Genomic DNA, 20,000 nt, shown 5'->3' with positions numbered 1-20,000 from the left:
TAAAAATTTCTCAAAGAAGAACTATTTTTATACAGTCTCCTCAACTCTGTCCTCCTGAGCCAGGGATTGTGGGTTAGAGTCCTATCTAGGGTGATTAACAGCAGAGTATCACACTGGAAGCGTGCTGGGCCCATAACCCAGAGGTTGATAGATCCAAACCATCCTCTGCTGACAAAATTTTACCAGGATGCGACTGTTGGGCCCATAACCCAGAGGTCAATAGATCGAAACTATCACAAAGTACTGTTTTTCTATACAGCCTCCTCAACTACATATGCAAGGCACTGTCCTCCTGAGCCAGGGATTGTGGGTTCAAGTCCCATCTGGGGTGATTACCAGCATGTGTACCATGTACCAGGATGTGTTGGTAAAAAAAAAAAAATTTGTCAAAGAAGCACAGTTTTTTTATACACCCTACTCAACTAAATATGTAAGGCTGTGTCCTCCTAGGCCAGAGATTGTGGGTTCGAGTCCCATCTGGGGTGATTAACAGCAGAGTGGCGCAGCGGAAGCGTGCTGGGCCCATAACCCAGAGGTCGATAGATCGAAACTATCCTCTGCTAACAACAGTTTACCAGGATGTGACTGTTGGTAAAAGTTCACAAAGTACTGTTTTTTATACAGCCTCCTGAGCCAGGGATTGTGGGTTCCAGTCCTATCTAGGGTGATTAACAGCAGAGTGGCCGCGCGGAAACGTGTGAAACACAGCTCCAAAAGTGCCCCAGTGGCCTAATGGATAAGGCACTGGCCTCCTAAGCCAGGGATTGTGGGTTCAAGTCCCATCTGGGGTGACAAACAGCAGAGTGGCATGCTGTGACTGTGGGTAAACTGTTCACAAAGTACTGTTTTTTATACAGCCTCCTCATCGACATATGTAAGGCACTGTCCTCCTGGGCCAGAGATTGTGGGTTCCAGTCCCATCTGCGGTGACAAACAGCAGAGTGGCATGCTGTGACTGTGGGTAAACTGTTCACAAAGTACTGTTTTTTATACAGCCTCCTCATCGACATATGTAAGGCACTGTCCTCCTGGGCCAGAGATTGTGGGTTCCAGTCCCATCTGCGGTGATTAACAGCAGAGTGGCGCAGCGGAAGCGTGCTGGGCCCATAACCCAGAGGTCGATAGATTGAAACTATCCTCTGCTAACAACAGTTTAACAGGATGTGACTGTCAGTAAAAATTTCTCAAAGAAGAACTATTTTTATACAGTCTCCTCAACTCTGTCCTCCTCAGCCAGGGATTGTGGGTTCAAGTCCCATCTGGGGTGATTACCAGCATGTGTACCATGTACCAGGATGTGTTGGTAAAAAAAAAAAATTTGTCAAAGACGCACAGTTTTTTTATACACCCTACTCAACTAAATATGTAAGGCTGTGTCCTCCTAGGCCAGAGATTGTGGGTTCGAGTCCCATCTGGGGTGATTAACAGCAGAGTGGCGCAGCGGAAGCGTGCTGGGCCCATAACCCAGAGGTCGATAGATCGAAACTATCCTCTGCTAACAACAGTTTACCAGGATGTGACTGTCAATAAAAATTTCTCAAAGAAGAACTATTTTTATACAGCCTCCTCAACTCTGTCCTCCTGAGCCAGGGATTGTGGGTTCCAGTCCTATCTAGGGTGATTAACAGCAGAGTGGCCGCGCGGAAACGTGTGAAACACAGCTCCAAAAGTGCCCCAGTGGCCTAATGGATAAGGCACTGGCCTCCTAAGCCAGGGATTGTGGGTTCAAGTCCCATCTGGGGTGACAAACAGCAGAGTGGCATGCTGTGACTGTGGGTAAACTGTCCTCCTGAGCCAGGGATTGTGGGTTCCAGTCCGATCTAGGGTGATTAACAGCAGAGTGGCATGCTGTGACTGTGGGTAAACTGTTCACAAAGTACTGTTTTTTATACAGTTTTTATACTCAACTAAATATGTAAGGCTGTGTCCTCCTAGGCCAGGGATTGTGGGTTCGAGTCCCATCTGGGGTGATTAGCAGCAGAGTGGCGCAGCGGAAGCGTGCTGGGCCCATAACCCAGAGGTCGATAGATCGAAACTATCCTCTGCTAACAACAGTTTACCAGGACGGACTGTCAATAAAAATTTCTCAAAGAAGAACTATTTTTAAGTCCCATCTGGGGTGACAAACAGCAGAGTGGCATGCTGTGACTGTGGGTAAACTGTTCACAAAGTAGTGTTTTTTATACAGCCTCCTCATCGACATATGTAAGGCACTGTCCTCCTGAGCCAGGGATTGTGGGTTCGAGTCCCATCTGGGGTGATTAACAGCAGAGTATCACACTGGAAGCATGCTGGGCCCATAACCCAGAAGTCGATAGATCGAAACTATCCTCTGCTAACAACAGTTTACCAGGACGTGACTGTCGGTAAAAAGTTCACAAAGTACTGTTTTTTATACAGCCTCCTCAACTACATTTGTTAGGCAATGTCCTCCTGAGCCAGGGATTTTGGGTTCGAGTCCCATCTGGGGTGATTAACAGCAGAGTGGCGCAGCGGAAGCGTGCTGGGCCCATAACCCAGAGGTCGATAGATCGAAACTATCCTCTGCTAACAACAGTTTAACAGGATGTGACTGTCAGTAAAAATTTCTCAAAGAAGAACTATTTTTATACAGCATCCTCAACTCTGTCCTCCTGAGCCAGGGATTGTGGGTTCCAGTCCTATCTAGGGTGATTAACAGCAGAGTATCACACTGGAAGCGTGCTGGGCCCATAACCCAGAGGTTGATAGATCAAAACCATCCTCTGCTGACAAAATTTTACCAGGATGCGACTGTTGGGCCCATAACCCAGAGGTCAATAGATCGAAACTATCACAAAGTACTGTTTTTTATACAGCCTGCTCAACTACATATGCAAGGCACTGTCCTCCTGAGCCAGGGATTGTGGGTTCAAGTCCCATCTGGGGTGATTACCAGCATGTGTACCATGTACCAGGATGTGTTGGTAAAAAAAAAAATTTGTCAAAGAAGCACAGTTTTTTTATACACCCTACTCAACTACATATGTAAGGCTGTGTCCTCCTAGGCCAGAGATTGTGGGTTCGAGTCCCATCTGGGGTGATTAACAGCAGAGTGGCGCAGCGGAAGCGTGCTGGGCCCATAACCCAGAGGTCGATAGATCGAAACTATCCTCTGCTAACAACAGTTTACCAGGACGTGACTGTCTGTAAAAGTTCACAAAGTACTGTTTTTTATACAGCCTCCTCAACTCTGTCCTCCTGAGCCAGGGATTGTGGGTTCCAGTCCTATCTAGGGTGATTAACAGCAGAGTGGCCGCGCGGAAACGTGTGAAACACAGCTCCAAAAGTGCCCCAGTGGCCTAATGGATAAGGCACTGGCCTCCTAAGCCAGGGATTGTGGGTTCAAGTCCCATCTGGGGTGACAAACAGCAGAGTGGCATGCTGTGACTGTGGGTAAACTGTTCACAAAGTACTGTTTTTTATACAGCCTCCTCATCGACATATGTAAGGCACTGTCCTCCTGGGCCAGAGATTGTGGGTTCCAGTCCCATCTGCAGTTATTAACAGCAGAGTGGCGCAGCGGAAGCGTGCTGGGCCCATAACCCAGAGGTCGATAGATCGAAACTATCCTCTGCTAACAACAGTTTAACAGGATGTGACTGTCAGTAAAAATTTCTCAAAGAAGAACTATTTTTATACAGTCTCCTCAACTCTGTCCTCCTGAGCCAGGGATTGTGGGTTAGAGTCCTATCTAGGGTGATTAACAGCAGAGTATCACACTGGAAGCATGCTGGGCCCATAACCCAGAGGTTGATAGATCCAAACCATCCTCTGCTGACAAAATTTTACCAGGATGCGACTGTTGGGCCCATAACCCAGAGGTCAATAGATCGAAACTATCACAAAGTACTGTTTTTCTATACAGCCTCCTCAACTACATATGCAAGGCACTGTCCTCCTGAGCCAGGGATTGTGGGTTCAAGTCCCATCTGGGGTGATTACCAGCATGTGTACCATGTACCAGGATGTGTTGGTAAAAAAAAAAAATTTGTCAAAGACGCACAGTTTTTTTATACACCCTACTCAACTAAATATGTAAGGCTGTGTCCTCCTAGGCCAGAGATTGTGGGTTCGAGTCCCATCTGGGGTGATTAACAGCAGAGTGGCGCAGCGGAAGCGTGCTGGGCCCATAACCCAGAGGTCGATAGATCGAAACTATCCTCTGCTAACAACAGTTTACCAGGATGTGACTGTCAATAAAAATTTCTCAAAGAAGAACTATTTTTATACAGCCTCCTCAACTCTGTCCTCCTGAGCCAGGGATTGTGGGTTCCAGTCCTATCTAGGGTGATTAACAGCAGAGTATCACACTGGAAGCGTGCTGGGCCCATAACCCAGAGGTTGATAGATCCAAACCATCCTCTGCTGACAAAATTTTACCAGGATGCGACTGTTGGGCCCATAACCCAGAGGTCAATAGATCGAAACTATCACAAAGTACTGTTTTTCTATACAGCCTCCTCAACTACATATGCAAGGCACTGTCCTCCTGAGCCAGGGATTGTGGGTTCAAGTCCCATCTGGGGTGATTACCAGCATGTGTACCATGTACCAGGATGTGTTGGTAAAAAAAAAAAAATTTGTCAAAGAAGCACAGTTTTTTTATACACCCTACTCAACTAAATATGTAAGGCTGTGTCCTCCTAGGCCAGAGATTGTGGGTTCGAGTCCCATCTGGGGTGATTAACAGCAGAGTGGCGCAGCGGAAGCGTGCTGGGCCCATAACCCAGAGGTCGATAGATCGAAACTATCCTCTGCTAACAACAGTTTACCAGGATGTGACTGTCGGTAAAAGTTCACAAAGTACTGTTTTTTATACAGCCTCCTCAACTCTGTCCTCCTGAGCCAGGGATTGTGGGTTCCAGTCCTATCTAGGGTGATTAACAGCAGAGTGGCCGCGCGGAAACGTGTGAAACACAGCTCCAAAAGTGCCCCAGTGGCCTAATGGATAAGGCACTGGCCTCCTAAGCCAGGGATTGTGGGTTCAAGTCCCATCTGGGGTGACAAACAGCAGAGTGGCATGCTGTGACTGTGGGTAAACTGTTCACAAAGTACTGTTTTTTATACAGCCTCCTCATCGACATATGTAAGGCACTGTCCTCCTGGGCCAGAGATTGTGGGTTCCAGTCCCATCTGCGGTGATTAACAGCAGAGTGGCGCAGCGGAAGCGTGCTGGGCCCATAACCCAGAGGTCGATAGATCGAAACTATCCTCTGCTAACAACAGTTTAACAGGATGTGACTGTCAGTAAAAATTTCTCAAAGAAGAACTATTTTTATACAGTCTCCTCAACTCTGTCCTCCTGAGCCAGGGATTGTGGGTTAGAGTCCTATCTAGGGTGATTAACAGCAGAGTATCACACTGGAAGCGTGCTGGGCCCATAACCCAGAGGTTGATAGATCCAAACCATCCTCTGCTGACAAAATTTTACCAGGATGCGACTGTTGGGCCCATAACCCAGAGGTCAATAGATCGAAACTATCACAAAGTACTGTTTTTCTATACAGCCTCCTCAACTACATATGCAAGGCACTGTCCTCCTGAGCCAGGGATTGTGGGTTCAAGTCCCATCTGGGGTGATTACCAGCATGTGTACCATGTACCAGGATGTGTTGGTAAAAAAAAAAAAATTTGTCAAAGAAGCACAGTTTTTTTATACACCCTACTCAACTAAATATGTAAGGCTGTGTCCTCCTAGGCCAGAGATTGTGCGTTCGAGTCCCATCTGGGGTGATTAACAGCAGAGTGGCGCAGCGGAAGCGTGCTGGGCCCATAACCCAGAGGTCGATAGATCGAAACTATCCTCTGCTAACAACAGTTTACCAGGATGTGACTGTCGGTAAAAGTTCACAAAGTACTGTTTTTTATACAGCCTCCTCAACTCTGTCCTCCTGAGCCAGGGATTGTGGGTTCCAGTCCTATCTAGGGTGATTAACAGCAGAGTGGCCGCGCGGAAACGTGTGAAACACAGCTCCAAAAGTGCCCCAGTGGCCTAATGGATAAGGCACTGGCCTCCTAAGCCAGGGATTGTGGGTTCAAGTCCCATCTGGGGTGACAAACAGCAGAGTGGCATGCTGTGACTGTGGGTAAACTGTCCTCCTGAGCCAGGGATTGTGGGTTCCAGTCCGATCTAGGGTGATTAACAGCAGAGTGGCATGCTGTGACTGTGGGTAAACTGTTCACAAAGTACTGTTTTTTATACAGTTTTTATACTCAACTAAATATGTAAGGCTGTGTCCTCCTAGGCCAGGGATTGTGGGTTCGAGTCCCATCTGGGGTGATTAGCAGCAGAGTGGCGCAGCGGAAGCGTGCTGGGCCCATAACCCAGAGGTCGATAGATCGAAACTATCCTCTGCTAACAACAGTTTACCAGGACAGACTGTCAATAAAAATTTCTCAAAGAAGAACTATTTTTAAGTCCCATCTGGGGTGACAAACAGCAGAGTGGCATGCTGTGACTGTGGGTAAACTGTTCACAAAGTAGTGTTTTTTATACAGCCTCCTCATCGACATATGTAAGGCACTGTCCTCCTGAGCCAGGGATTGTGGGTTCGAGTCCCATCTGGGGTGATTAACAGCAGAGTATCACACTGGAAGCGTGCTGGGCCCATAACCCAGAAGTCGATAGATCGAAACTATCCTCTGCTAACAACAGTTTAACAGGATGTGACTGTCAGTAAAAATTTCTCAAAGAAGAACTATTTTTATACAGTCTCCTCAACTCTGTCCTCCTGAGCCAGGGATTGTGGGTTAGAGTCCTATCTAGGGTGATTAACAGCAGAGTATCACACTGGAAGCGTGCTGGGCCCATAACCCAGAGGTTGATAGATCCAAACCATCCTCTGCTGACAAAATTTTACCAGGATGCGACTGTTGGGTCCATAACCCAGAGGTCAATAGATCGAAACTATCACAAAGTACTGTTTTTCTATACAGCCTCCTCAACTACATATGCAAGGCACTGTCCTCCTGAGCCAGGGATTGTGGGTTCAAGTCCCATCTGGGGTGATTACCAGCATGTGTACCATGTACCAGGATGTGTTGGTAAAAAAAAAAAAATTTGTCAAAGAAGCACAGTTTTTTTATACACCCTACTCAACTACACATGTAAGGCTGTGTCCTCCTAGGCCAGAGATTGTGGGTTCGAGTCCCATCTGGGGTGATTAACAGCAGAGTGGCGCAGCGGAAGCGTGCTGGGCCCATAACCCAGAGGTCGATAGATCGAAACTATCCTCTGCTAACAACAGTTTACCAGGATGTGACTGTCGGTAAAAGTTCACAAAGTACTGTTTTTTATACAGCCTCCTCAACTCTGTCCTCCTGAGCCAGGGATTGTGGGTTCCAGTCCTATCTAGGGTGATTAACAGCAGAGTGGCATGCTGTGACTGTGGGTAAACTGTTCACAAAGTACTGTTTTTTATACAGCCTCCTCATCGACATATGTAAGGCACTGTCCTCCTGGGCCAGAGATTGTGGGTTCCAGTCCCATCTGCGGTGATTAACAGCAGAGTGGCGCAGCGGAAGCGTGCTGGGCCCATAACCCAGAGGTCGATAGATCGAAACTATCCTCTGCTAACAACAGTTTAACAGGATGTGACTGTCAGTAAAAATTTCTCAAAGAAGAACTATTTTTATACAGTCTCCTCAACTCTGTCCTCCTGAGCCAGGGATTGTGGGTTAGAGTCCTATCTAGGGTGATTAACAGCAGAGTATCACACTGGAAGCGTGCTGGGCCCATAACCCAGAGGTTGATAGATCCAAACCATCCTCTGCTGACAAAATTTTACCAGGATGCGACTGTTGGGCCCATAACCCAGAGGTCAATAGATCGAAACTATCACAAAGTACTGTTTTTCTATACAGCCTCCTCAACTACATATGCAAGGCACTGTCCTCCTGAGCCAGGGATTGTGGGTTCAAGTCCCATCTGGGGTGATTACCAGCATGTGTACCATGTACCAGGATGTGTTGGTAAAAAAAAAAAAATTTGTCAAAGAAGCACAGTTTTTTTATACACCCTACTCAACTAAATATGTAAGGCTGTGTCCTCCTAGGCCAGAGATTGTGGGTTCGAGTCCCATCTGGGGTGATTAACAGCAGAGTGGCGCAGCGGAAGCGTGCTGGGCCCATAACCCAGAGGTCGATAGATCGAAACTATCCTCTGCTAACAACAGTTTACCAGGATGTGACTGTTGGTAAAAGTTCACAAAGTACTGTTTTTTATACAGCCTCCTGAGCCAGGGATTGTGGGTTCCAGTCCTATCTAGGGTGATTAACAGCAGAGTGGCCGCGCGGAAACGTGTGAAACACAGCTCCAAAAGTGCCCCAGTGGCCTAATGGATAAGGCACTGGCCTCCTAAGCCAGGGATTGTGGGTTCAAGTCCCATCTGGGGTGACAAACAGCAGAGTGGCATGCTGTGACTGTGGGTAAACTGTTCACAAAGTACTGTTTTTTATACAGCCTCCTCATCGACATATGTAAGGCACTGTCCTCCTGGGCCAGAGATTGTGGGTTCCAGTCCCATCTGCGGTGACAAACAGCAGAGTGGCATGCTGTGACTGTGGGTAAACTGTTCACAAAGTACTGTTTTTTATACAGCCTCCTCATCGACATATGTAAGGCACTGTCCTCCTGGGCCAGAGATTGTGGGTTCCAGTCCCATCTGCGGTGATTAACAGCAGAGTGGCGCAGCGGAAGCGTGCTGGGCCCATAACCCAGAGGTCGATAGATTGAAACTATCCTCTGCTAACAACAGTTTAACAGGATGTGACTGTCAGTAAAAATTTCTCAAAGAAGAACTATTTTTATACAGTCTCCTCAACTCTGTCCTCCTCAGCCAGGGATTGTGGGTTCAAGTCCCATCTGGGGTGATTACCAGCATGTGTACCATGTACCAGGATGTGTTGGTAAAAAAAAAAAATTTGTCAAAGACGCACAGTTTTTTTATACACCCTACTCAACTAAATATGTAAGGCTGTGTCCTCCTAGGCCAGAGATTGTGGGTTCGAGTCCCATCTGGGGTGATTAACAGCAGAGTGGCGCAGCGGAAGCGTGCTGGGCCCATAACCCAGAGGTCGATAGATCGAAACTATCCTCTGCTAACAACAGTTTACCAGGATGTGACTGTCAATAAAAATTTCTCAAAGAAGAACTATTTTTATACAGCCTCCTCAACTCTGTCCTCCTGAGCCAGGGATTGTGGGTTCCAGTCCTATCTAGGGTGATTAACAGCAGAGTGGCCGCGCGGAAACGTGTGAAACACAGCTCCAAAAGTGCCCCAGTGGCCTAATGGATAAGGCACTGGCCTCCTAAGCCAGGGATTGTGGGTTCAAGTCCCATCTGGGGTGACAAACAGCAGAGTGGCATGCTGTGACTGTGGGTAAACTGTCCTCCTGAGCCAGGGATTGTGGGTTCCAGTCCGATCTAGGGTGATTAACAGCAGAGTGGCATGCTGTGACTGTGGGTAAACTGTTCACAAAGTACTGTTTTTTATACAGTTTTTATACTCAACTAAATATGTAAGGCTGTGTCCTCCTAGGCCAGGGATTGTGGGTTCGAGTCCCATCTGGGGTGATTAGCAGCAGAGTGGCGCAGCGGAAGCGTGCTGGGCCCATAACCCAGAGGTCGATAGATCGAAACTATCCTCTGCTAACAACAGTTTACCAGGACGGACTGTCAATAAAAATTTCTCAAAGAAGAACTATTTTTAAGTCCCATCTGGGGTGACAAACAGCAGAGTGGCATGCTGTGACTGTGGGTAAACTGTTCACAAAGTAGTGTTTTTTATACAGCCTCCTCATCGACATATGTAAGGCACTGTCCTCCTGAGCCAGGGATTGTGGGTTCGAGTCCCATCTGGGGTGATTAACAGCAGAGTATCACACTGGAAGCGTGCTGGGCCCATAACCCAGAAGTCGATAGATCGAAACTATCCTCTGCTAACAACAGTTTACCAGGACGTGACTGTCGGTAAAAAGTTCACAAAGTACTGTTTTTTATACAGCCTCCTCAACTACATTTGTTAGGCAATGTCCTCCTGAGCCAGGGATTTTGGGTTCGAGTCCCATCTGGGGTGATTAACAGCAGAGTGGCGCAGCGGAAGCGTGCTGGGCCCATAACCCAGAGGTCGATAGATCGAAACTATCCTCTGCTAACAACAGTTTAACAGGATGTGACTGTCAGTAAAAATTTCTCAAAGAAGAACTATTTTTATACAGCATCCTCAACTCTGTCCTCCTGAGCCAGGGATTGTGGGTTCCAGTCCTATCTAGGGTGATTAACAGCAGAGTATCACACTGGAAGCGTGCTGGGCCCATAACCCAGAGGTTGATAGATCAAAACCATCCTCTGCTGACAAAATTTTACCAGGATGCGACTGTTGGGCCCATAACCCAGAGGTCAATAGATCGAAACTATCACAAAGTACTGTTTTTTATACAGCCTGCTCAACTACATATGCAAGGCACTGTCCTCCTGAGCCAGGGATTGTGGGTTCAAGTCCCATCTGGGGTGATTACCAGCATGTGTACCATGTACCAGGATGTGTTGGTAAAAAAAAAAATTTGTCAAAGAAGCACAGTTTTTTTATACACCCTACTCAACTACATATGTAAGGCTGTGTCCTCCTAGGCCAGAGATTGTGGGTTCGAGTCCCATCTGGGGTGATTAACAGCAGAGTGGCGCAGCGGAAGCGTGCTGGGCCCATAACCCAGAGGTCGATAGATCGAAACTATCCTCTGCTAACAACAGTTTACCAGGACGTGACTGTCGGTAAAAGTTCACAAAGTACTGTTTTTTATACAGCCTCCTCAACTCTGTCCTCCTGAGCCAGGGATTGTGGGTTCCAGTCCTATCTAGGGTGATTAACAGCAGAGTGGCCGCGCGGAAACGTGTGAAACACAGCTCCAAAAGTGCCCCAGTGGCCTAATGGATAAGGCACTGGCCTCCTAAGCCAGGGATTGTGGGTTCAAGTCCCATCTGGGGTGACAAACAGCAGAGTGGCATGCTGTGACTGTGGGTAAACTGTTCACAAAGTACTGTTTTTTATACAGCCTCCTCATCGACATATGTAAGGCACTGTCCTCCTGGGCCAGAGATTGTGGGTTCCAGTCCCATCTGCAGTTATTAACAGCAGAGTGGCGCAGCGGAAGCGTGCTGGGCCCATAACCCAGAGGTCGATAGATCGAAACTATCCTCTGCTAACAACAGTTTAACAGGATGTGACTGTCAGTAAAAATTTCTCAAAGAAGAACTATTTTTATACAGTCTCCTCAACTCTGTCCTCCTGAGCCAGGGATTGTGGGTTAGAGTCCTATCTAGGGTGATTAACAGCAGAGTATCACACTGGAAGCATGCTGGGCCCATAACCCAGAGGTTGATAGATCCAAACCATCCTCTGCTGACAAAATTTTACCAGGATGCGACTGTTGGGCCCATAACCCAGAGGTCAATAGATCGAAACTATCACAAAGTACTGTTTTTCTATACAGCCTCCTCAACTACATATGCAAGGCACTGTCCTCCTGAGCCAGGGATTGTGGGTTCAAGTCCCATCTGGGGTGATTACCAGCATGTGTACCATGTACCAGGATGTGTTGGTAAAAAAAAAAAAATTTGTCAAAGAAGCACAGTTTTTTTATACACCCTACTCAACTAAATATGTAAGGCTGTGTCCTCCTAGGCCAGAGATTGTGGGTTCGAGTCCCATCTGGGGTGATTAACAGCAGAGTGGCGCAGCGGAAGCGTGCTGGGCCCATAACCCAGAGGTCGATAGATCGAAACTATCCTCTGCTAACAACAGTTTACCAGGACGTGACTGTCGGTAAAAAGTTCACAAAGTACTGTTTTTTATACAGCCTCCTCAACTACATTTGTTAGGCAATGTCCTCCTGAGCCAGGGATTTTGGGTTCGAGTCCCATCTGGGGTGATTAACAGCAGAGTGGCGCAGCGGAAGCGTGCTGGGCCCATAACCCAGAGGTCGATAGATCGAAACTATCCTCTGCTAACAACAGTTTAACAGGATGTGACTGTCAGTAAAAATTTCTCAAAGAAGAACTATTTTTATACAGCATCCTCAACTCTGTCCTCCTGAGCCAGGGATTGTGGGTTCCAGTCCTATCTAGGGTGATTAACAGCAGAGTATCACACTGGAAGCGTGCTGGGCCCATAACCCAGAGGTTGATAGATCAAAACCATCCTCTGCTGACAAAATTTTACCAGGATGCGACTGTTGGGCCCATAACCCAGAGGTCAATAGATCGAAACTATCACAAAGTACTGTTTTTTATACAGCCTGCTCAACTACATATGCAAGGCACTGTCCTCCTGAGCCAGGGATTGTGGGTTCAAGTCCCATCTGGGGTGATTACCAGCATGTGTACCATGTACCAGGATGTGTTGGTAAAAAAAAAAATTTGTCAAAGAAGCACAGTTTTTTTATACACCCTACTCAACTACATATGTAAGGCTGTGTCCTCCTAGGCCAGAGATTGTGGGTTCGAGTCCCATCTGGGGTGATTAACAGCAGAGTGGTGCAGCGGAAGCGTGCTGGGCCCATAACCCAGAGGTCGATAGATCGAAACTATCCTCTGCTAACAACAGTTTACCAGGACGTGACTGTCGGTAAAAGTTCACAAAGTACTGTTTTTTATACAGCCTCCTCAACTCTGTCCTCCTGAGCCAGGGATTGTGGGTTCCAGTCCTATCTAGGGTGATTAACAGCAGAGTGGGCGCGCGGAAACGTGTGAAACACAGCTCCAAAAGTGCCCCAGTGGCCTAATGGATAAGGCACTGGCCTCCTAAGCCAGGGATTGTGGGTTCAAGTCCCATCTGGGGTGACAAACAGCAGAGTGGCATGCTGTGACTGTGGGTAAACTGTTCACAAAGTACTGTTTTTTATACAGCCTCCTCATCGACATATGTAAGGCACTGTCCTCCTGGGCCAGAGATTGTGGGTTCCAGTCCCATCTGCGGTGACAAACAGCAGAGTGGCATGCTGTGACTGTGGGTAAACTGTTCACAAAGTACTGTTTTTTATACAGCCTCCTCATCGACATATGTAAGGCACTGTCCTCCTGGGCCAGAGATTGTGGGTTCCAGTCCCATCTGCGGTGATTAACAGCAGAGTGGCGCAGCGGAAGCGTGCTGGGCCCATAACCCAGAGGTCGATAGATTGAAACTATCCTCTGCTAACAACAGTTTAACAGGATGTGACTGTCAGTAAAAATTTCTCAAAGAAGAACTATTTTTATACAGTCTCCTCAACTCTGTCCTCCTCAGCCAGGGATTGTGGGTTCAAGTCCCATCTGGGGTGATTACCAGCATGTGTACCATGTACCAGGATGTGTTGGTAAAAAAAAAAAATTTGTCAAAGACGCACAGTTTTTTTATACACCCTACTCAACTAAATATGTAAGGCTGTGTCCTCCTAGGCCAGAGATTGTGGGTTCGAGTCCCATCTGGGGTGATTAACAGCAGAGTGGCGCAGCGGAAGCGTGCTGGGCCCATAACCCAGAGGTCGATAGATCGAAACTATCCTCTGCTAACAACAGTTTACCAGGATGTGACTGTCAATAAAAATTTCTCAAAGAAGAACTATTTTTATACAGCCTCCTCAACTCTGTCCTCCTGAGCCAGGGATTGTGGGTTCCAGTCCTATCTAGGGTGATTAACAGCAGACTGGCCGCGCGGAAACGTGTGAAACACAGCTCCAAAAGTGCCCCAGTGGCCTAATGGATAAGGCACTGGCCTCCTAAGCCAGGGATTGTGGGTTCAAGTCCCATCTGGGGTGACAAACAGCAGAGTGGCATGCTGTGACTGTGGGTAAACTGTCCTCCTGAGCCAGGGATTGTGGGTTCCAGTCCTATCTAGGGTGATTAACAGCAGAGTGGCATGCTGTGACTGTGGGTAAACTGTTCACAAAGTACTGTTTTTTATACAGTTTTTATACTCAACTAAATATGTAAGGCTGTGTCCTCCTAGGCCAGGGATTGTGGGTTCGAGTCCCATCTGGGGTGATTAGCAGCAGAGTGGCGCAGCGGAAGCGTGCTGGGCCCATAACCCAGAGGTCGATAGATCGAAACTATCCTCTGCTAACAACAGTTTACCAGGACGGACTGTCAATAAAAATTTCTCAAAGAAGAACTATTTTTAAGTCCCATCTGGGGTGACAAACAGCAGAGTGGCATGCTGTGACTGTGGGTAAACTGTTCACAAAGTAGTGTTTTTTATACAGCCTCCTCATCGACATATGTAAGGCACTGTCCTCCTGAGCCAGGGATTGTGGGTTCGAGTCCCATCTGGGGTGATTAACAGCAGAGTATCACACTGGAAGCGTGCTGGGCCCATAACCCAGAAGTCGATAGATCGAAACTATCCTCTGCTAACAACAGTTTACCAGGACGTGACTGTCGGTAAAAAGTTCACAAAGTACTGTTTTTTATACAGCCTCCTCAACTACATTTGTTAGGCAATGTCCTCCTGAGCCAGGGATTTTGGGTTCGAGTCCCATCTGGGGTGATTAACAGCAGAGTGGCGCAGCGGAAGCGTGCTGGGCCCATAACCCAGAGGTCGATAGATCGAAACTATCCTCTGCTAACAACAGTTTAACAGGATGTGACTGTCAGTAAAAATTTCTCAAAGAAGAACTATTTTTATACAGCATCCTCAACTCTGTCCTCCTGAGCCAGGGATTGTGGGTTCCAGTCCTATCTAGGGTGATTAACAGCAGAGTATCACACTGGAAGCGTGCTGGGCCCATAACCCAGAGGTTGATAGATCAAAACCATCCTCTGCTGACAAAATTTTACCAGGATGCGACTGTTGGGCCCATAACCCAGAGGTCAATAGATCGAAACTATCACAAAGTACTGTTTTTTATACAGCCTGCTCAACTACATATGCAAGGCACTGTCCTCCTGAGCCAGGGATTGTGGGTTCAAGTCCCATCTGGGGTGATTACCAGCATGTGCACCATGTACCAGGATGTGTTGGTAAAAAAAAAAATTTGTCAAAGAAGCACAGTTTTTTTATACACCCTACTCAACTACATATGTAAGGCTGTGTCCTCCTAGGCCAGAGATTGTGGGTTCGAGTCCCATCTGGGGTGATTAACAGCAGAGTGGCGCAGCGGAAGCGTGCTGGGCCCATAACCCAGAGGTCGATAGATCGAAACTATCCTCTGCTAACAACAGTTTACCAGGACGTGACTGTCGGTAAAAGTTCACAAAGTACTGTTTTTTATACAGCCTCCTCAACTCTGTCCTCCTGAGCCAGGGATTGTGGGTTCCAGTCCTATCTAGGGTGATTAACAGCAGAGTGGCCGCGCGGAAACGTGTGAAACACAGCTCCAAAAGTGCCCCAGTGGCCTAATGGATAAGGCACTGGCCTCCTAAGCCAGGGATTGTGGGTTCAAGTCCCATCTGGGGTGACAAACAGCAGAGTGGCATGCTGTGACTGTGGGTAAACTGTTCACAAAGTACTGTTTTTTATACAGCCTCCTCATCGACATATGTAAGGCACTGTCCTCCTGGGCCAGAGATTGTGGGTTCCAGTCCCATCTGCAGTTATTAACAGCAGAGTGGCGCAGCGGAAGCGTGCTGGGCCCATAACCCAGAGGTCGATAGATCGAAACTATCCTCTGCTAACAACAGTTTAACAGGATGTGACTGTCAGTAAAAATTTCTCAAAGAAGAACTATTTTTATACAGTCTCCTCAACTCTGTCCTCCTGAGCCAGGGATTGTGGGTTAGAGTCCTATCTAGGGTGATTAACAGCAGAGTATCACACTGGAAGCATGCTGGGCCCATAACCCAGAGGTTGATAGATCCAAACCATCCTCTGCTGACAAAATTTTACCAGGATGCGACTGTTGGGCCCATAACCCAGAGGTCAATAGATCGAAACTATCACAAAGTACTGTTTTTCTATACAGCCTCCTCAACTACATATGCAAGGCACTGTCCTCCTGAGCCAGGGATTGTGGGTTCAAGTCCCATCTGGGGTGATTACCAGCATGTGTACCATGTACCAGGATGTGTTGGTAAAAAAAAAAAAATTTGTCAAAGAAGCACAGTTTTTTTATACACCCTACTCAACTAAATATGTAAGGCTGTGTCCTCCTAGGCCAGAGATTGTGGGTTCGAGTCCCATCTGGGGTGATTAACAGCAGAGTGGCGCAGCGGAAGCGTGCTGGGCCCATAACCCAGAGGTCGATAGATCGAAACTATCCTCTGCTAACAACAGTTTACCAGGACGTGACTGTCGGTAAAAAGTTCACAAAGTACTGTTTTTTATACAGCCTCCTCAACTACATTTGTTAGGCAATGTCCTCCTGAGCCAGGGATTTTGGGTTCGAGTCCCATCTGGGGTGATTAACAGCAGAGTGGCGCAGCGGAAGCGTGCTGGGCCCATAACCCAGAGGTCGATAGATCGAAACTATCCTCTGCTAACAACAGTTTAACAGGATGTGACTGTCAGTAAAAATTTCTCAAAGAAGAACTATTTTTATACAGCATCCTCAACTCTGTCCTCCTGAGCCAGGGATTGTGGGTTCCAGTCCTATCTAGGGTGATTAACAGCAGAGTATCACACTGGAAGCGTGCTGGGCCCATAACCCAGAGGTTGATAGATCAAAACCATCCTCTGCTGACAAAATTTTACCAGGATGCGACTGTTGGGCCCATAACCCAGAGGTCAATAGATCGAAACTATCACAAAGTACTGTTTTTTATACAGCCTGCTCAACTACATATGCAAGGCACTGTCCTCCTGAGCCAGGGATTGTGGGTTCAAGTCCCATCTGGGGTGATTACCAGCATGTGTACCATGTACCAGGATGTGTTGGTAAAAAAAAAAATTTGTCAAAGAAGCACAGTTTTTTTATACACCCTACTCAACTACATATGTAAGGCTGTGTCCTCCTAGGCCAGAGATTGTGGGTTCGAGTCCCATCTGGGGTGATTAACAGCAGAGTGGCGCAGCGGAAGCGTGCTGGGCCCATAACCCAGAGGTCGATAGATCGAAACTATCCTCTGCTAACAACAGTTTACCAGGACGTGACTGTCGGTAAAAGTTCACAAAGTACTGTTTTTTATACAGCCTCCTCAACTCTGTCCTCCTGAGCCAGGGATTGTGGGTTCCAGTCCTATCTAGGGTGATTAACAGCAGAGTGGGCGCGCGGAAACGTGTGAAACACAGCTCCAAAAGTGCCCCAGTGGCCTAATGGATAAGGCACTGGCCTCCTAAGCCAGGGATTGTGGGTTCAAGTCCCATCTGGGGTGACAAACAGCAGAGTGGCATGCTGTGACTGTGGGTAAACTGTTCACAAAGTACTGTTTTTTATACAGCCTCCTCATCGACATATGTAAGGCACTGTCCTCCTGGGCCAGAGATTGTGGGTTCCAGTCCCATCTGCGGTGACAAACAGCAGAGTGGCATGCTGTGACTGTGGGTAAACTGTTCACAAAGTACTGTTTTTTATACAGCCTCCTCATCGACATATGTAAGGCACTGTCCTCCTGGGCCAGAGATTGTGGGTTCCAGTCCCATCTGCGGTGATTAACAGCAGAGTGGCGCAGCGGAAGCGTGCTGGGCCCATAACCCAGAGGTCGATAGATTGAAACTATCCTCTGCTAACAACAGTTTAACAGGATGTGACTGTCAGTAAAAATTTCTCAAAGAAGAACTATTTTTATACAGTCTCCTCAACTCTGTCCTCCTCAGCCAGGGATTGTGGGTTCAAGTCCCATCTGGGGTGATTACCAGCATGTGTACCATGTACCAGGATGTGTTGGTAAAAAAAAAAAATTTGTCAAAGACGCACAGTTTTTTTATACACCCTACTCAACTAAATATGTAAGGCTGTGTCCTCCTAGGCCAGAGATTGTGGGTTCGAGTCCCATCTGGGGTGATTAACAGCAGAGTGGCGCAGCGGAAGCGTGCTGGGCCCATAACCCAGAGGTCGATAGATCGAAACTATCCTCTGCTAACAACAGTTTACCAGGATGTGACTGTCAATAAAAATTTCTCAAAGAAGAACTATTTTTATACAGCCTCCTCAACTCTGTCCTCCTGAGCCAGGGATTGTGGGTTCCAGTCCTATCTAGGGTGATTAACAGCAGACTGGCCGCGCGGAAACGTGTGAAACACAGCTCCAAAAGTGCCCCAGTGGCCTAATGGATAAGGCACTGGCCTCCTAAGCCAGGGATTGTGGGTTCAAGTCCCATCTGGGGTGACAAACAGCAGAGTGGCATGCTGTGACTGTGGGTAAACTGTCCTCCTGAGCCAGGGATTGTGGGTTCCAGTCCTATCTAGGGTGATTAACAGCAGAGTGGCATGCTGTGACTGTGGGTAAACTGTTCACAAAGTACTGTTTTTTATACAGTTTTTATACTCAACTAAATATGTAAGGCTGTGTCCTCCTAGGCCAGGGATTGTGGGTTCGAGTCCCATCTGGGGTGATTAGCAGCAGAGTGGCGCAGCGGAAGCGTGCTGGGCCCATAACCCAGAGGTCGATAGATCGAAACTATCCTCTGCTAACAACAGTTTACCAGGACGGACTGTCAATAAAAATTTCTCAAAGAAGAACTATTTTTAAGTCCCATCTGGGGTGACAAACAGCAGAGTGGCATGCTGTGACTGTGGGTAAACTGTTCACAAAGTAGTGTTTTTTATACAGCCTCCTCATCGACATATGTAAGGCACTGTCCTCCTGAGCCAGGGATTGTGGGTTCGAGTCCCATCTGGGGTGATTAACAGCAGAGTATCACACTGGAAGCGTGCTGGGCCCATAACCCAGAAGTCGATAGATCGAAACTATCCTCTGCTAACAACAGTTTACCAGGACGTGACTGTCGGTAAAAAGTTCACAAAGTACTGTTTTTTATACAGCCTCCTCAACTACATTTGTTAGGCAATGTCCTCCTGAGCCAGGGATTTTGGGTTCGAGTCCCATCTGGGGTGATTAACAGCAGAGTGGCGCAGCGGAAGCGTGCTGGGCCCATAACCCAGAGGTCGATAGATCGAAACTATCCTCTGCTAACAACAGTTTAACAGGATGTGACTGTCAGTAAAAATTTCTCAAAGAAGAACTATTTTTATACAGCATCCTCAACTCTGTCCTCCTGAGCCAGGGATTGTGGGTTCCAGTCCTATCTAGGGTGATTAACAGCAGAGTATCACACTGGAAGCGTGCTGGGCCCATAACCCAGAGGTTGATAGATCAAAACCATCCTCTGCTGACAAAATTTTACCAGGATGCGACTGTTGGGCCCATAACCCAGAGGTCAATAGATCGAAACTATCACAAAGTACTGTTTTTTATACAGCCTGCTCAACTACATATGCAAGGCACTGTCCTCCTGAGCCAGGGATTGTGGGTTCAAGTCCCATCTGGGGTGATTACCAGCATGTGCACCATGTACCAGGATGTGTTGGTAAAAAAAAAAATTTGTCAAAGAAGCACAGTTTTTTTATACACCCTACTCAACTACATATGTAAGGCTGTGTCCTCCTAGGCCAGAGATTGTGGGTTCGAGTCCCATCTGGGGTGATTAACAGCAGAGTGGCGCAGCGGAAGCGTGCTGGGCCCATAACCCAGAGGTCGATAGATCGAAACTATCCTCTGCTAACAACAGTTTACCAGGACGTGACTGTCGGTAAAAGTTCACAAAGTACTGTTTTTTATACAGCCTCCTCAACTCTGTCCTCCTGAGCCAGGGATTGTGGGTTCCAGTCCTATCTAGGGTGATTAACAGCAGAGTGGCCGCGCGGAAACGTGTGAAACACAGCTCCAAAAGTGCCCCAGTGGCCTAATGGATAAGGCACTGGCCTCCTAAGCCAGGGATTGTGGGTTCAAGTCCCATCTGGGGTGACAAACAGCAGAGTGGCATGCTGTGACTGTGGGTAAACTGTTCACAAAGTACTGTTTTTTATACAGCCTCCTCATCGACATATGTAAGGCACTGTCCTCCTGGGCCA

General features: G+C 47.4%; 1 protein-coding gene and 14 non-coding genes across 16 annotated transcripts in view; 14 read left to right on the top strand and 1 right to left on the bottom strand.

Moving 5' to 3' along the window:
- sema3h (sema domain, immunoglobulin domain (Ig), short basic domain, secreted, (semaphorin) 3H) overlaps positions 1–20,000 on the bottom strand; it is a 100,301-nt gene that overhangs the window by 62,636 nt on the left and 17,665 nt on the right. The gene's annotated exons all lie outside the window — the stretch shown is intronic.
- Positions 719–791, top strand: trnar-ccu (transfer RNA arginine (anticodon CCU)). The gene has a single exon. It is a non-coding gene; the product is annotated as a tRNA-Arg (tRNA).
- On the top strand, positions 1,672–1,744 carry trnar-ccu (transfer RNA arginine (anticodon CCU)). Its single transcript has one exon. It is a non-coding gene; the product is annotated as a tRNA-Arg (tRNA).
- trnar-ccu (transfer RNA arginine (anticodon CCU)) lies at positions 3,310–3,382 on the top strand. Its single transcript has one exon. It is a non-coding gene; the product is annotated as a tRNA-Arg (tRNA).
- On the top strand, positions 4,952–5,024 carry trnar-ccu (transfer RNA arginine (anticodon CCU)). The gene has a single exon. It is a non-coding gene; the product is annotated as a tRNA-Arg (tRNA).
- On the top strand, positions 6,003–6,075 carry trnar-ccu (transfer RNA arginine (anticodon CCU)). The gene has a single exon. It is a non-coding gene; the product is annotated as a tRNA-Arg (tRNA).
- On the top strand, positions 8,344–8,416 carry trnar-ccu (transfer RNA arginine (anticodon CCU)). Its single transcript has one exon. It is a non-coding gene; the product is annotated as a tRNA-Arg (tRNA).
- On the top strand, positions 9,297–9,369 carry trnar-ccu (transfer RNA arginine (anticodon CCU)). The gene has a single exon. It is a non-coding gene; the product is annotated as a tRNA-Arg (tRNA).
- trnar-ccu (transfer RNA arginine (anticodon CCU)) lies at positions 10,935–11,007 on the top strand. Its single transcript has one exon. It is a non-coding gene; the product is annotated as a tRNA-Arg (tRNA).
- trnar-ccu (transfer RNA arginine (anticodon CCU)) lies at positions 12,787–12,859 on the top strand. The gene has a single exon. It is a non-coding gene; the product is annotated as a tRNA-Arg (tRNA).
- trnar-ccu (transfer RNA arginine (anticodon CCU)) lies at positions 13,740–13,812 on the top strand. The gene has a single exon. It is a non-coding gene; the product is annotated as a tRNA-Arg (tRNA).
- On the top strand, positions 15,378–15,450 carry trnar-ccu (transfer RNA arginine (anticodon CCU)). Its single transcript has one exon. It is a non-coding gene; the product is annotated as a tRNA-Arg (tRNA).
- trnar-ccu (transfer RNA arginine (anticodon CCU)) lies at positions 17,230–17,302 on the top strand. Its single transcript has one exon. It is a non-coding gene; the product is annotated as a tRNA-Arg (tRNA).
- trnar-ccu (transfer RNA arginine (anticodon CCU)) lies at positions 18,183–18,255 on the top strand. The gene has a single exon. It is a non-coding gene; the product is annotated as a tRNA-Arg (tRNA).
- On the top strand, positions 19,821–19,893 carry trnar-ccu (transfer RNA arginine (anticodon CCU)). The gene has a single exon. It is a non-coding gene; the product is annotated as a tRNA-Arg (tRNA).

This window comes from Paralichthys olivaceus, chromosome 6 (assembly GCF_024713975.1).
Source record: "Paralichthys olivaceus isolate ysfri-2021 chromosome 6, ASM2471397v2, whole genome shotgun sequence".
NCBI lineage: Eukaryota > Metazoa > Chordata > Actinopteri > Pleuronectiformes > Paralichthyidae > Paralichthys > Paralichthys olivaceus.
The sequence above is the reverse complement of the archived record's forward strand: the minus strand, read 5'-3'. Positions and strand labels throughout refer to the sequence as shown.